Raw genomic sequence first — 16,102 nt, 5'->3', positions numbered from 1 at the left:
AAATTTAGGATTTATGGAGGGTCAAAGTTGGGAACAAAATCAGGACAGTAGAGACATATAAAGAAACCGAATGAAAACAAACATGGAGGGTCGTCAGACCAGAATGAGAGGAAAATAGTGAATGCTGAGAGAAATATGTTCATTGAAAGGAGAAAAGATAGAAGAGAAAAAAAAATGTTCAGTCTTTTGAACATCTGTGCAGGAAAAGAAAGACAGACAATGGTTACATATATATATATATATATATATATATATATATATATATATATACTTACATATATATACACAGGGTATGATGGGTAGATTGTTGCCATTTTATATTTTTAATTTCGTACATGTGTATTGTTTATTTTTAATTTTTCAGCTACACAGTATAGTAGGGTCAGTTGGGCACTGTCTGTAAGAAAACAGCACCGTGATGCAATTCACTCTGCCAGAAATTTGGAAACAACATGCTGTGCAACTTGGCATTTGTGCTGGAAACACCAATACGAACAATTCAGAATCTGGGTGTCAGTCTGAGGACATGTAGTGAGAGTGATAAAAAACAAACATCCAGTCAACATCATGATGTTTGGAGTGATCACTAGTGATGGCGACGTTATGCCACCATTCATCTTCCCACATGCCCTCAGACTCAACATGGAGGCCTACATCAAGTGCTTGGAAGAGGTAGGACTACCTTGGGTCAAGAGGGTGGTTGCTGGAAGACCCTATGTCTGGCAACAGGACTCTGCACCATGCTACACAAGCAGGAGAACCCAGTCATGGCTGTCAGACAATTTCTGCAACCACATCACCGCTAACATCTGGCTACCTAACTTCCCAGACTCAATCCTCTTGCTTATTATGTGTGGGGTACAGTTGAGCAAGAAACCAACAAAACTCCTTGTAACACCAATGATGAACTGAAGACAAGGATTATGGCAGCATTCCCCAACTTAAACAAGGAGACGTCCAGAAGAGTTGCAGGAGATTCCGAAGTTGTCTGGAGGCTGTGGTTGAAGCCAATAGCCATTTCATTGAATAAATTTACTCTTTAGTATTTCAAGATATTCTTATGTAATTTTGGTAAATATATCTGTTAAAATCAGTGTTATATTCATTTTTGCATAATTTACACAACAGCATATTCACCGCACCCTATATATATATATATATATATATATATATATATGTATGTATATTCACATTCACTCATGTGTGAGGGCTTGTGTGTATGCTAGTGAAAATCAGTGAAAATTCTTTGTACTGTTTTCTCCTTGTAAGACGATAGCTCCCATAACAGAGAGGATGTACCACAAGGTATAAATAGTAATGGATAAAATGAATAACTGATATAACTGAATAAAGCAAAAAAAAAAAAATTACCTTGGAGGCAGTCCCCCAATATGACTACAGTCTAATAACTAAAACCAGTATAAGAATAAAAGAATGAAAGAATACAAGCAATTGGAGAGAATATCAATTAGAATGGTATGTGAATAACAGATCAGAGATGAGGAAAATAATCCAAGAAACTGTCATCAAAATATGTTGTTCTGGCTGATTTTAAGAAATCTGGTGTATTTATGTCACTAAACAATAAAAACCAATCAAAAGTCATGTTGATTGAAACTTGATAGGAAAGGAAGACTACCAGCAATGTTGGCAACAGCCTGAAAATGCCAATGTATTTGATAGACTACATTAAAAAATTGTAAAATAGAACCCTCACCCATACACAAAGTAAAATAAAGAAAGAAAAAAAAAAAGAAAGCCTGGAACAATATAAAAATTCTGCCCCATATTTTTAATATTTTTCTGAGTAGTTTTAAGATTTTTCCTTTTTTAAATAGAAGACATATTTTTCCAACGAAGATTGTGATATGAAGATTCAAATCTGACTGATGTTGTTAAATTCAAGGTTGAACCCGTTATTGATTTCATCAAATCTGATGTCTTCAAAAAGAGATTATGTTCTATATCAAAGTTACTGTTAATATTATTAAATTCTCATATTATAAAAAAAAAAAACTGGATCTGCAATCGGAAGAATTTCGATTTCCTGGAACAAATCCAATAAGCTGTATTTCTAGGAAGAAATAGTATTGGTGATAAATAATGGTAAACAGCTTCAATGGTGTCATACAAATGTGAAGCCAAAACAGTTGAAAAATCAATCCAAAAATATCAATAATGAAAATTTTCTCCCCACTAGAAAACTCTCCTTTTTACCTTCTTTTTTCTTTGATAACATTTTGAACAAAGAAAAATCTTTGAAAGATTTCATTGGTCAATGGAAATAAATAAAAAGTTGATATACATATACATCACTCACCCATTCTTCTTTTTCTAGTTAGACTAAGATTATTTGCAGTATGTTATCCATTTTTATTTAATTATATATTTATTTAATTATTTATTTATTGTTGCTGTTCTTGAGATTTTCTTTTTTTTTTTTTGTTATAAAATCTAATAGTGACTAAGCTAATATCAGACAAAGAACTCTTCTAAACACAGATCTTGTAGGGATACCTTTTTCTTACATAATTAGGCAGCAGGTAGCTTGCAGAATGTTAGATTGCTTTGGTAAACTTTAACCTCACAGAAGCCAACAATATGAGTGGAATGTTTCCCATATTAACTGGATATCAGCTTGAGGAAGCAATGCCATTATAAAAATATATAGATTTAGCTTCCATCCATGTCACTACATTTTCTATATTTCTTTTACTTTTCCAGACTTTTGATTCATTCACTTTCCTATAACCTTTTGTTTGACTCTTTGCATTCCTTACCTTTTCTTACTCGTTGTCTCTCTCTCTCTCTTTGTCTGTCTCCCTCTCTCCCTCTTTCGTGCTGTGTCTTCCACATGATTCTAATGCTATTCCACTGTATATTTATATATGAATGGTGTATGCATAAACGTTTGTATCCCTGTCATGTCTTTCCGATTGGACTTTCTTAACTGATTCTTTACTGTTATGGAAAGTTAAAATGGAAAGAAAAGAAAAAGGGAACAAAAATGGCAAAAAAGATACAACTGTTAGCTTTCTGCAACTGAATGCACAGAAGCTAACAATGGGCTTTTCAGAAATATCCGATATGGTGGTCAGTTATACTTTGTATCACTACATGTGTGTCTATGGGGATGTGTATACACACGTGTGTGCACACGCACGCACACACACACACAAACACACATTTGTAAGTGTATGTATAAGTGTGTGTGTGTGTGTGTCTCTCTCTCTATGTATATATATATATATATATGTGTGTATGTATATATATATATATATACACACACACATGCACACAAGTAAGCACATAAATGAAAAAAGGTACAAAAGTAGTACTCGAATACCTAAGGTAGACTAATATGCTTTAAGACTTTTCAGTTTTAAAAAAAGTATATATATTTCAATTTTCTATTTTCTCTCCCTGTTTATTTCTGTGTTCCTTTCTGTCAAAGAGCATAGGCTCAAACCATAAAAGACTTTCTCACTTCCCGAGCATTAAACTAATACATCTATTTGTTGTTTACACAGCCAGCTTCGTGTTTTGTTTTTTTGTAAATTCTCACTATATATATATATTATATATATATTACATATTGATATATATATTATTTATACTAGCAGAAAAACCACCCAGAGGGTGGTTTTCTGCTAGCCTCTTGATAATATTTTCATATTTGATTCCCATTTCTAATAATTTTTATATTTTACATCTAATTATTTCTTTGTATAATAGTTCTCATTTGCTTAGTAAATATTGCTTTCATTATTTTATCACAGTCATAATCTCTCTTTTTTTAAACAAAAGTCCAACAGAAGAGGGAGAAGCGGTTCATCAAGTTTTACCTTCCCCTCAAAGCAACATAGAGATTTCAATTCAGCAGCCCATCTGTAAGCTTTGCAGTGTGTGTGAGAAAGAAAGAACATTACAAACAATGAATGAAATAAACACGAAATGAAAATATTGTATCCATAAAAGGACATAACTACAGATGTATAGGTGGTGGAGTGAAAAGAAAATTTTCAAAATTTTTTCTTTTTTTTTTTTTGTGAAAAGATGCCTCCCAGCATTCTGAAGACTTTGGTGAAAAACATTGGAAAAAATCCCCGTCAAAACAGAAAAATTCCAAATTATGTAAGCCAGTGAGAGAAAGGTAGAGTAACTGGCTGGACAGCTATATTGCTGGCTGCTATAGTTCTCTGCCTCATTGCTGTGGTCAAGAATCATTCACAATGTGGCATTTAAGATTCCCTCTGATTTCTCACTTACGGAGTGCTGTTTTTTTTTAATAATTACATTCCAGCTAGAAAGATGGATATACCATTATATGCATAGCTTATACTAATGTAGGTCACTTGCTGTCCATATGAAATTTTCCATGACACAGCGAGGTCATGGATCAAATGGAAACACATCAAACACTGTTCCCTCTTGACAGGACAAAGAAATTTGTCCACTGTCTTTGCAAGCAACAAGCGGGTAGATTTGGTTTCAAATCCAGGCTGGGCCAAATGAGGTCCTACAAGTTACTTATAATAATAAGTGGTGTTATATTGAGTTTGAAAGAATGACGCATACAATATTAAGTATGCTAAGACAATCTGAAAACAATAGAAGCTGTTAAACGTTTACCGGTTTTTATGAAAATTTTGGGTTAACGGACTTGAGTTAATGGAAGCTAAATGCAACTGAAGTTAATTAGTCTGATAATGATTTTCAAAGTTAACTTAGAAGTTAAATCATTAATGAAAATGTTAACTTCATTAATTAACGATTAACAGATTAACCGACTTACGCTCAGCTCTGAGTGGTTGGCGTTAGGAAGGGCATCCAGCTGTAGAAACTCTGCCAAATTTAGATTGGAGCCTGGTGTTGCCATCCGGTTTCACCAGCCCTCAGTCAAGTCGTCCAACCCATGCTAGCATGAAAGGCAGACGTTAAACGATGATGATGATGATGATGATATATGTACACACACACATATATATCCTTATCACTAACACCATTTATTATCTGTTTTCTATACTGCCAGGAAACATGTAGTGGATATCTTCCTTAGCTATGTCAGGGTAGAGTTCTCATCATTTCCAGTATGGCAAGTTTCACAGAAAACAAATAAATTATTCCAATGGTAAATTGATTTCAAAGCATTCTCCGATGGGTCATCATGAATGGTCTGATCACTGCCCTTCTAAATGGGCCAAGGGCCCATGTCTTGCTCATTGATTCTGATCTTAGTTTCTGTAACTGGATGGCCTTTCTATCACTAGCTACTTTAGAGAGTGCAGAGGGTGCATTTCATATATATAAATATATCATATGTATGGTGAAGCACGACCTTCAAACTTTGTGCCTCATGGAGGCAATGACAAGCAGCCAAGACCTTTGGAGTTATGCTGTGCTTGAGAAGACCCAGCAAGCCAAGTGAGACCATAACCGTGGCTTATGCCAGTTTTGCATAACTGGCCTATATAAGAGTACCCTTCAATCATCGGACAATAAATTGTGCTTGAGAAGACCTGTTGAGTCAAGTGAAATCATTGTCATGGCTGATGCCACTACTGCCTGACTGGCACCCATACTGGAGGCACGTAAAAAGCACCATTTGAGCATGGTTAATGCCACTCCCACCAAACTGGCTCCCATGCTGGAAGCACGTAAAATGCACCATACGAGTGCCACCTGACTGGTCCTATTTGGTGGCATGCAAAAAATGCCATCCAAGCATGCTTGTTGCAAGTGCCACCTGACTGGCTCCCATGCCAGTGGTACGTAAAAAGCACCATTTGAGCATGGTCAATGCCAGTACAGCCTGACTGGCATTCATGCTGGTGGCATGTAAAAAGCACCCAATACACTATTGGAGTGGTTGGTATTAGGAAGAGCATCTAGCTGTAGAAACATTGCCAGATCAGATTGGAGCCTAGTGCAGCCTTCTGGCTTGCCAGTCTTCAGTCAAACTGTCCAACCCATGCCAGCATGGAAAGCAGATGTTAATGTTAAATGATGATGATGATTATTGTACGTGTTGTATATATATATATATATATATATATATATATATATATATATGTTATAAATATAAATTTACATAGCAGTATATGTGGGAGTATATGTATATATATATATATATATATATATATCTGGTGGACTCTCCCATTGAAGACAACGTATAAATGTTCAGCTTTTGCCAAACGACCTGCACAAATGATTTATTTATAGTGATCAAATGTTTCTGCCACACATTAGCTCACTCTCTCTCCATCAAATCAATGCTGTCTGAACAGGTGCACTGTATTCCACATGTTAGGCATTGAAGTGATCACAGAGCAATGTGAGATGAAGTGTTTTGCTCAAGAACACAATGCACCACCCGGTCTTGGAGTTGAAACTATGAGCTCATGATCATGAGCCCGACTCCCTAACCCTAGGCCATGAGCCCTCATACACACACGTACGTGTGTGTGTGTGTGTGTGTGTGTGTGTGTGTGTGTAAATATATGTATGTATTACCTGAAAGTTACTATAATTTTAGAGTTCAATTGCTGAGATACTTATTTTAGTCTCAGATAGTCACGTATTCACTCACATAAACATTATTTGTATTATACACAAACACAAATACACATCTTCATGGATGCATACATACACACACATTCACACACACAGCACATACACTTGTACAAATATGAAAATTGTAAGAAGATGCATTATTCTATGTACCACAGGCATATATATTACATCCTTTAATGTATGTGTGCTTTTATGCATGCGTCTATCAGAATGACTTTCTTATACTCATATACATACATATTTTCTATATTTTCAATGCTTCTTTCTTCTTTCTCTCTTGCACTTTCACTTTTACTTTCACTCTCTTTCTCTCCCTCTTCCTTTTCCTGTTTCCATCTCTCTTTCTTTCCTCTGTTGTATTTTTAGTGTGAACTAAATATATGAATAACAATAATTTATCACTTGTCAAAGAAGAAATCAAGAATCAAGGCAACACAAAGATGGGAATGAATTACTCTTTCTGCAGAAAACAAAATATCCTGAATAAAAGACTTCTGTAATAAATAACAAACAAACTAAATCACACACACATGCACATACACCCACACATACATTCACACACATACGCAGACAAACACAAACACACAAATATACGTGCACACAGACATACATACATGTGTATGTATATATATATATATGTATTTATGCATATATATATATATATTTATGTATACATATTTATGTGTATATATATATATATATATATATATATATATATATACATATATATATATATATATATATACACACATATATATATATATACACACATATATATATATATACACACACATATATATATATACACACACATACATATACACAAACACCCATACATTTATATACACACATTTACATAGGTTCATGCTTACATTTGTGTGTGTGCATGTGTGTGTGTGTATCTGTGTGTTCTCAGCCATGTGTGCATATGCATGTATGTATGTACATGTGTATTTGTACATATACATATATAAAATGCTATTGAATTCTTTCTATCAATTTGTATAATCATTGTAGTATGCTGATACATTTTGTGTCTTTTGTGGTGAAAGACTACAAAATAAAATAAAAAGAAAATATAAATATAATCTAGCAATGCAAACCCTGATTTAATGAGTATTGGAAAGGTCAAAAGTTGAGTAAGAAATATGTCTTCATTTCAATTTATCAACTCCCATTCATATGGGTTACCATCTTAATAGCTCAAGATTTTTTTTAGTTAATCATTTATTTATTTCTCACACCAATACACACACGTATATTTGTATGTATGTATGTATGTATCTATATGTATATATTTGTCTATATCTGTTTATATCTATATAAATACACACACACACACATATTTACACACACATGTGTATATATACATATATATATATATTTATCTATATATATGCACAAATATATACATATAAATAAATATATTATTTATACATATATAAATCTCTCTCTCCATATGTATCTATGCACGTATGTGTGTGTATATATGTATGTATATATATTTTCATATATATGTACACACATATAAACATATATATATATATATATATATATATATATATATATATATATATATATATGTTTATATGTGTGTGTACATATACATATACATACATACACACACACACACATATATATATATATACACACACACCCACATTGAAGAAATCAATCATGTCTCAACTTGTCCAGGACGATCGAAAATAGCTGGGCAAATGTAATCTAAGCAATGGGCTCTCTTTTTGTTTTGTCTATTTTTCCCATTTTTTGTTAGTAAATATATACTAAAATGGCTATTTACATTGGTCATCCATTCAATATACACAATGTCACTATTTGTTAAGTCTTGTGATTTCATTTTCTTATTATAGCAGCCTTATTCTTCATTGTGTTCCAGCAAGCTATTACAAAGGCTATGTCAGATTTCATGTTTGACTAATAGTGAGAACACATTATTTATTTATAGTTATTGTATATATATATTTTTATATTGCAGTTGGTGAACCATTTCTGACAATGAGAGTGACAAGGTTGTGTCTGTAAGTCTTTGCAGAACAAATATCACAAAGGAATTCATGCGAAAAGCACCTCATTTTTTATTTATTAATTTATCATTTGTTTGTTCTGGTTTTCTTGCTGATGTTTACATTCTTTGCATGTTATCTTATCTTTTACCTTTTACTTGTTTCAGTCATTGGATGGCAGCCATGTTGGGGGCACTGCCTCAAAGTGTTTTAGTTGAAGAAATTGACCCCAGTATTTATTTTCGTTTAAGCCTGGTATGTATTTTGTCAGTATCTTTTGACAAATCACTAAGTCATGGAGACATAAACAAACCAATACCAATTGTCAAGTGGTGGTGGTGGTGGTGGTGGCAGTGGGACAAACACAACCATGAAGACATATACACATAAATTGATATATATATATATACATACCAGGGATGTGCTGCCTGGGTAGACAAGGTAGGCAGTGCCTACCCTGAATGAAATAGATCGATAGTATCATTTTCCTTTTATGGAAAAATATGCACATAATTCAATAACATTATGAAGGTTACTCTGATTATTATGCATAGAATGCAAAATATTTTATTTTATTGTAGATTAGGTAGGCATAATTCACCCCTGCCTTTCAATCTCAGTATTAAAACTACGTATAGTGCTGCTGTAGTACATGTGCTGCGTACATTCCTACTACAACGTTTTCTTTATGCGCTATAAAGGCAGAAGTAAATTTGCCTCCAAATCAGTCATGTGCCCGTGTTTCACTTATTTTTTGTGTGTTTTACTACATAAATGTCACCAACTGCCTACCCTGAGTAATTGCTCACAGCATGTGCCTAATACATACATAAATATGTACATACATATATATATATGTGTGTGTGTGTGTGTATGTATATATATATATATCTATGTATATATACATATACACACATATACTTTATTATCCCCTCTTCTTCCTAGCTCTCCTGTGTGACCCCTCTGTCCAGCATTTGCCATGATAGATCACTAGCCACTAAACCCTTTTGTATTTTCTCTCCCTGTTTATTTCTGTGTTCCTTTCTGTCAAAGAGCGTAGGTTCAAAACATAAAAGACTTTCTAACTTCCCGAGCGTTAAACTAATATATCTATTTGTTGTTTACACAGCCGTCTTCGTCTTTTGTTTTTTCTTGTAAATTCTCACTATATATATATATATATATATATATATATACGCTGTTTCAGCATAAGATTGTGGCATTTCATAAACCTTGTACACTAGCCAGGGGATGCTTTAAAGTCAGATATACCATGATCTTTAGTCATTTGGAGAGCCTACAATCTAATGATGTTTCTCATGACGAGAAGTTTATTTGTGCATAGTTCAGTCACCCAGTCTCTCAAAATAGTCTCCATCTCCTCACTGGGACTCATTCCTATCCTAATTTTCTTTAACCATTTGATGCCAACAGATTTCATTTCTCCTCTTTCAAAAAACAATCCCTGCCCATTTTTCTGAGACACCAAATTCTCTTTCTGCAGCTCAAAATAGTCTCCATCTCCTCACTGGGACTCATTCCTATCCTAATTTTCTTTAACCATTTGATGCCAACAGATTTCATTTCTCCTCTTTCAAAAAACAATCCCTGCCCATTTTTCTGAGACACCAAATTCTCTTTCTGCAGCTCGATTCAAATGTAACTTCATGCATTCAACAACTTTCAGCTTGAAAACGATAAATTTTTTTTGCAAATTATAAGTGGCTTACAATGCAGGCGAATCAAACATACTGTAGTTCATTGTAGGATATAAATAATATAACTAACAACTTGATTATTGGGAAATTTGTAAGATTGATTTTTTAAAAAATTGTAAAGAAATTTTTTTTCAAGTATCACCATTATAGGTATTTATACTCTGGTGAAATTAAGAAATCAACTTGTGAATAAATGAAACTCTTGAATCCATCACTGTACACACACACGTACGCATGCACACAATCGTATATCTTTGTATGTATTTATGTATGTTTGAAGATAATCAAACCAAATTTTCATCATTTGGAACCACTCACCCAATGTGTATTTCTGCCAAATTTGGTGAAAATCTGTTCCGCTGTTTTCCAGTAATTTTAGAAGCACACAGACAAACAGGCAAAAATGAGTGATTACAATATCCTGCTTTTGCATAAATGTGCAGGGTAATAAATAAGCATAACATTTTACAGGTTAATTTGAAAGCTAAAGGTATAAGCATCCTTAATAGCTGCAGCAAGACCAAATTGTTAAGAAATTTGCTTCATAATCAAGAGATCCTAGGTTCAATCCTACTGTGTAGCATCTTGGGATATGTCTCTTACAATAGCATTGAATTGAGACTATACAGAAGTGTAGCTGACTATTTCTAGATAAAAATTAAGGGTACACATGTCTGTGGAATACTCAGCCACTCATATGTTAATTCAATGAACAGGTAATTCAGTTGATCAAACAACAGAGTACTAATTAACTAAACCAATATAGATCTCTTATTAGTTCAACAAAACTACATGACACACAATTATATTTTTATTTTCTTCACAAATTTTTCCTGTTTTATCTATCCTTTTATTTATTTTTATAATAATAATAATAATTATCATCATCATCATCATCATCATTATTATTATTACTTTGTTTTTGTAAATTTCATTCTAAAAGTAATTAAACTGGAAACATTTTTCCTATGAAATTCTCATTCAAAAATTACTTTCCATATATCTGAGAAAAAAAAAAACAAACAAACAAAAAAAAAATGGAAAAAGAAATATAACACAAATAATTCCTAGATTGCTTTTGTTGATATTTCAAATAAAGAACATTGCATTTTTTTTCCCTTAGATTCCTTTAGAAATTACAACAGAAATTTGCATATCTTCAAGAATAAAAATTGCTTGCAAATTAAATTTGTGTCCATAAATATTGCAGTTTATCATGTTCTGTAAATTAACTTTAAAAAAAATAATTTCGTCTACATTTATTTATTTATTTTTGTAAAACTTTAACACAATTAAAGTTATAATAATTGAATTAGTTGTTGGGTTGAGAATCTAACCTAGTCTGCAGTGTTTGGACTTAAAAAAAAAAAACTCTACTCAGCATGTTTCTGTAATTCTGTATTGTTTCATAAATACATGAAGTGTAAGTAGTTTAGCTTGTTAAAATGCCTCACTATTGTCATTGGGGGCATAATGCATGTAATAATAATGGCATCATGATCATCATCATCATCTCAATGTCTCTTTTCCATGCTTGCATGTGTTGGATGGTATTTATTGAGGCAGCTTTTAATGGTTGGATGCCCTTACTGTCACCCAGCCCTCACCTGTTTCTGAGCAAGGTAATATTTCCCCATGCCCAGTGATTTGCTGTGCTTGAGAAGACATGCCAAGCTAAGTGAAATCATTGTCGTGGCTAGTACTAGTGACACATGAAAGGCACCTGTGCTGGTGATGCGTATACGGTGCCCAGTACACTCTGTAAAGTTGTTGGCATTAGGAAGGGTGTCCAGCTGTAGAAACCAAGCCAAGACAGACAACTGGAGCCAGTGATTACTTTTCTTCACTGAACTCAACTCTGGGCTGTCCTCTCAGGTCTTGGTTTTCAATTGTCATCAATGTTTCTGTAACTTTGCTGGACCTTTGCAAACCCATATTTACATCTGGAAAGAAGTAGTCCATATTAGTCTGGTCGTTATCCTTTTTTACCTGTCCAGCATGGGAGGCTCTTTCAGGAGCTTACACTTCATTGCATAACTCTCAGGGTCATTAAGGACTGGGCCATGTGGCAGAAAGAATATGAGGCAAGATGCTAAACCTTTTGCCCAATTCTTATTTCCTAGCTCTAATAGTGCAATTTGCTTGAACTCCTTTATTAATAGTATAAAGGCAGAAATAAATCGTAAAAATAAATCAATTAGCCACAAAGGTCTAAATTCTTAATAAAACAATTTTTCATGCCTATTCATGAACAATAATATACAAAGACATAGTAATTCACTCATCACTATTTTAGTAGACATGTTGAAATGCGGGATTTACTGAGGAGCCTAATGAAAATGAAATATTTTTAAAGTTACTTCCTACACGACCCAAAATGATTACAATAATATTAGTCATTGAACTATGTTTTCTCTCCTCACAATTTAAATACTCCTAAAGATATTTTTGATCCTCACACTATTGAAAAAGTTAATACTACTATGGTTTTTCATGCATGAATGGTGATTTATTTTTCTGAATATGCTAATTTTTTCTATTGACTTTCATACAATATTGTGCATCTACTTAGCGTTTGCTTCATTAATGATTTTCAGCAAATATGGTGAAATTATATTCTATTGAAAAGGTTAAACAAGACTGAAACTGTCTTCCATATTTGTTGAAATAATTAAAATCATAGTAACCATTGAGCTATTGTTGTCGTTTCCTCATTCATTTTTTTTTCTGCTTCTAATTAAGTATATGATATTCGCTACATTAAATATGTTAACATTAACTTAACTATTACAGTTGAATCTGCAACATTAAATTACATGAAACTTGGAGTATGAGTAAGCCCAGACAAGAGCTGAATAGTAAAGGCATCAGTTGATGAAGTCTGATAGATGACTGTAGTAGTTTGCACATGTGATGTGATGTGAATGACTAAAGAATGCTGTGTAATAAAATGTCATGTGTTGACCTGTGACAGCTAAAGACTAAAGGAGACATAGAATGATGTGATACGATCAAAACTAAAAATTCTGAACCTCAAATGAAAAGACAAGAGCCTGTTATGAATACGATATACTGTTTGGCAAAACATATGCCCTGTTAGCATTAAAAGAAGAAAAAAAATAGATAAAAATTTCTGGTTCGGAATAATTTTGTATATGTTTAAGTGTGTTATTGATTTTAGAAATTCCAAAGCTCATTAAAATGCCAAATGAATAAGCAAAACAAAATATAAAAACGAAATAAATAGATAAAAATGAGTGTGTTTGAAAATGCCTATAACACAAGAAGAGTGCATTCATGTTTGCAGAAACTCTAAGATGCTGTTGGCATTATATGCTTTACTAAAATTTCTTTAAAGCAAGAACTTGGGATCATGTCTGCAATTGTTTTCATAGAATTAGTGAAAGAGCTCTGATAATTCTAAAGACTTTCATTAAATAGAGTGTTATAATAAACATGCAAATATGCACAACATGCTCACACACATACAGCATATTAGCCTTTTGCTTTTGGAATACAGAAAGAAAAATGGAATGTAGGCTTCTAAAAGATGTATATAAACATCTATAAAACACATGTATATAGGTATTTAAAAATGTAGACAGACACCTAAAACAAATCATATGCAAATATCTACATCAGCATATATGTCTAGAAAACACATGTATGAAGACATTAAAAAAATGCATAGAAATAAACATCTAAAGCATGCTTGTATATAGACATCTAAAATGTATGTAGGTACTTAAAAGTGTTTCTATATAGATATTGACATAGCGATACGTATTTAGATAACACATCTATAAAGACATCTACATGTATATATGATTCAGAAATGGAAAAAGGTTTTGAAAATATGTATGTGTATATACACACACACACACATATATATACATATATATATATATATATGTGTGTGTGTGTGTGTGTATAGTAGTAATATTAGGGAATAAAATATTTATTCCAACCTTACAGGCAAAAATCGGTATAATATTATACCGGGTTTCCTAATATATAATATATATGTATATAACTAATTTAGAGACGACCACCACTATACAACTCAGTCAACTCAGAACAAGTCCAAATCCATGCTGTGAGGCATATACCATCTTAATATATCTAAGATTTTAATCTAAAAATTTAAATTAAACAACATATTACATAAATAAATCATAAAAATATTAATTTAAAAAATTTTTAAAGTCAAATTTATAAATTGGACAGTAAAAATTAATACGATAATATACTGTATGGAAGTATAAATGTAAAAAGTTAGTGCTAGTACATAGACTAGGCGCGTTTCATGGCTGAAATAGGGCTATATAAAATCATTTGCAAATTCTATCCGAGTTCATTAGAACGGGGAAATGATTTTACTCCCAAAATCAGTCACTCTTCAGGTCAAATCCCTAAGAAAATACCTAAAATCATTCAAAGAATAAACATAAACATGAGAAATTAAAATATATATAAAGAGACAAAATCTGTAAACTAATCGTGACATTAATGGTATTAATATAATTATTAAGAGTTACAATCTAAAAATATTATAGTATTATAGTAAGTAAACAAGGTTAAAACATTATGGAATAAGTAGACAATAGTAAAAAAATGCGTTAGTGTACAAAGTTACTAAAAGTCGGATGTCAATATTGTTTATAAAATTAAAATAAGAAAACATGACTTACCTGCCGGCTGCTGACTGTACATTAAAACAAAATGGCCGTGTTATAGAATTTATACTAAAAGGTCACGTGATAAATATGGCGTCTATTACCCAGAAGTACATGCGCATTATAATTATTAAAATAATAACGAAAATATCGAAAAAGAAAATCTACCTAAAATAAAAAGTTTAATGAAGATTAAAATACTTAAAACTCTCAGATTTATGCAGAATAATAACTATACCAAATACGAAAGTTATATATTACTTAAAATGTTATTATCATTGAATACTTAAAGTAAAGGTAGTTATGTGTTCCAATTTTGTATAATATTGTGATGATTAAAATGTACTCTAAAGCTAATTTGATGTATTCTACGATACTGATCATAACTATAAGTTGGTACCTAATACTAGGTTTAAATAAATAAATTAGTTATCTAAATTTATTATATAAGTAATTTAATTTATGTCTGCATTTAATATTACATTCATTGTGGGAGTTAATTAATTTTTTATTAGTTAATAATATCTCTTTAAATTCGTTAATACATAATAAGCAGAATTTATTCCCTATCCTATATGATTTAGCCTTGCAAACTATTTCCAATTTTAACTTGTATTCTATTCTTTTTGATTTAAGTTGCATATATATATATATATATATATATATATATATATATATATATATATATATATATACACATACATATATACACACATACTTTGTTTTAAGTGATTGGCTTGAATTCTATTAAAGAAAAAAGCTTAAATAAATCCAAAAGAACCATCCAGGCATTCATATGAACACATCCATTCACGAGTATGCATGTACATATGTATATGTGCATATGTATATGTGCATATGTATATGTACATATGTATGAGTATATATAAATCTGTTGACTCACCAGAGGTGATAAATTACTAACTCAATACAAATGTTGAGTATTCTTTAATACATAACTGAAAGGCATTAATCTCCTGCACTTTGAGTTTTATACACATATGAAAGAGTTGTTTGTGTGTGTGTATGTGTGTGCATGCAACCGTTGTTGTTAAGTTTTCAGATAAATTCATTTGTTCCTTTCCAATATTATTTGAATGAAAATGAA

The 16,102-nt window shown here is 32.0% G+C and overlaps 1 protein-coding gene across 2 annotated transcripts in view; it reads left to right on the top strand.

The window, feature by feature from the left end:
- The window catches only part of LOC128249439 (uncharacterized), a 65,477-nt gene that overhangs the window by 40,569 nt on the left and 8,806 nt on the right, over nucleotides 1–16,102 (top strand). Inside the window, exon 3 of one of the 2 annotated variants that reach the window (XR_016244380.1) lies at nucleotides 8,768–9,230. The exons of the other annotated variant lie outside the window; for it this stretch is intronic. The gene's annotated coding sequence lies outside the window, so the exon portion shown is untranslated. Of the gene's footprint in view, nucleotides 1–8,767; nucleotides 9,231–16,102 lie in introns of those variants that run through there. 2 annotated transcript variants of the gene reach the window in all.

The sequence above is a fragment of the Octopus bimaculoides genome, chromosome 14, assembly GCF_046866305.1.
Source record: "Octopus bimaculoides isolate indiv1 chromosome 14, ASM4686630v1, whole genome shotgun sequence".
Taxonomy (NCBI): domain Eukaryota; kingdom Metazoa; phylum Mollusca; class Cephalopoda; order Octopoda; family Octopodidae; genus Octopus; species Octopus bimaculoides.
The sequence above is the reverse complement of the archived record's forward strand: the minus strand, read 5'-3'. Positions and strand labels throughout refer to the sequence as shown.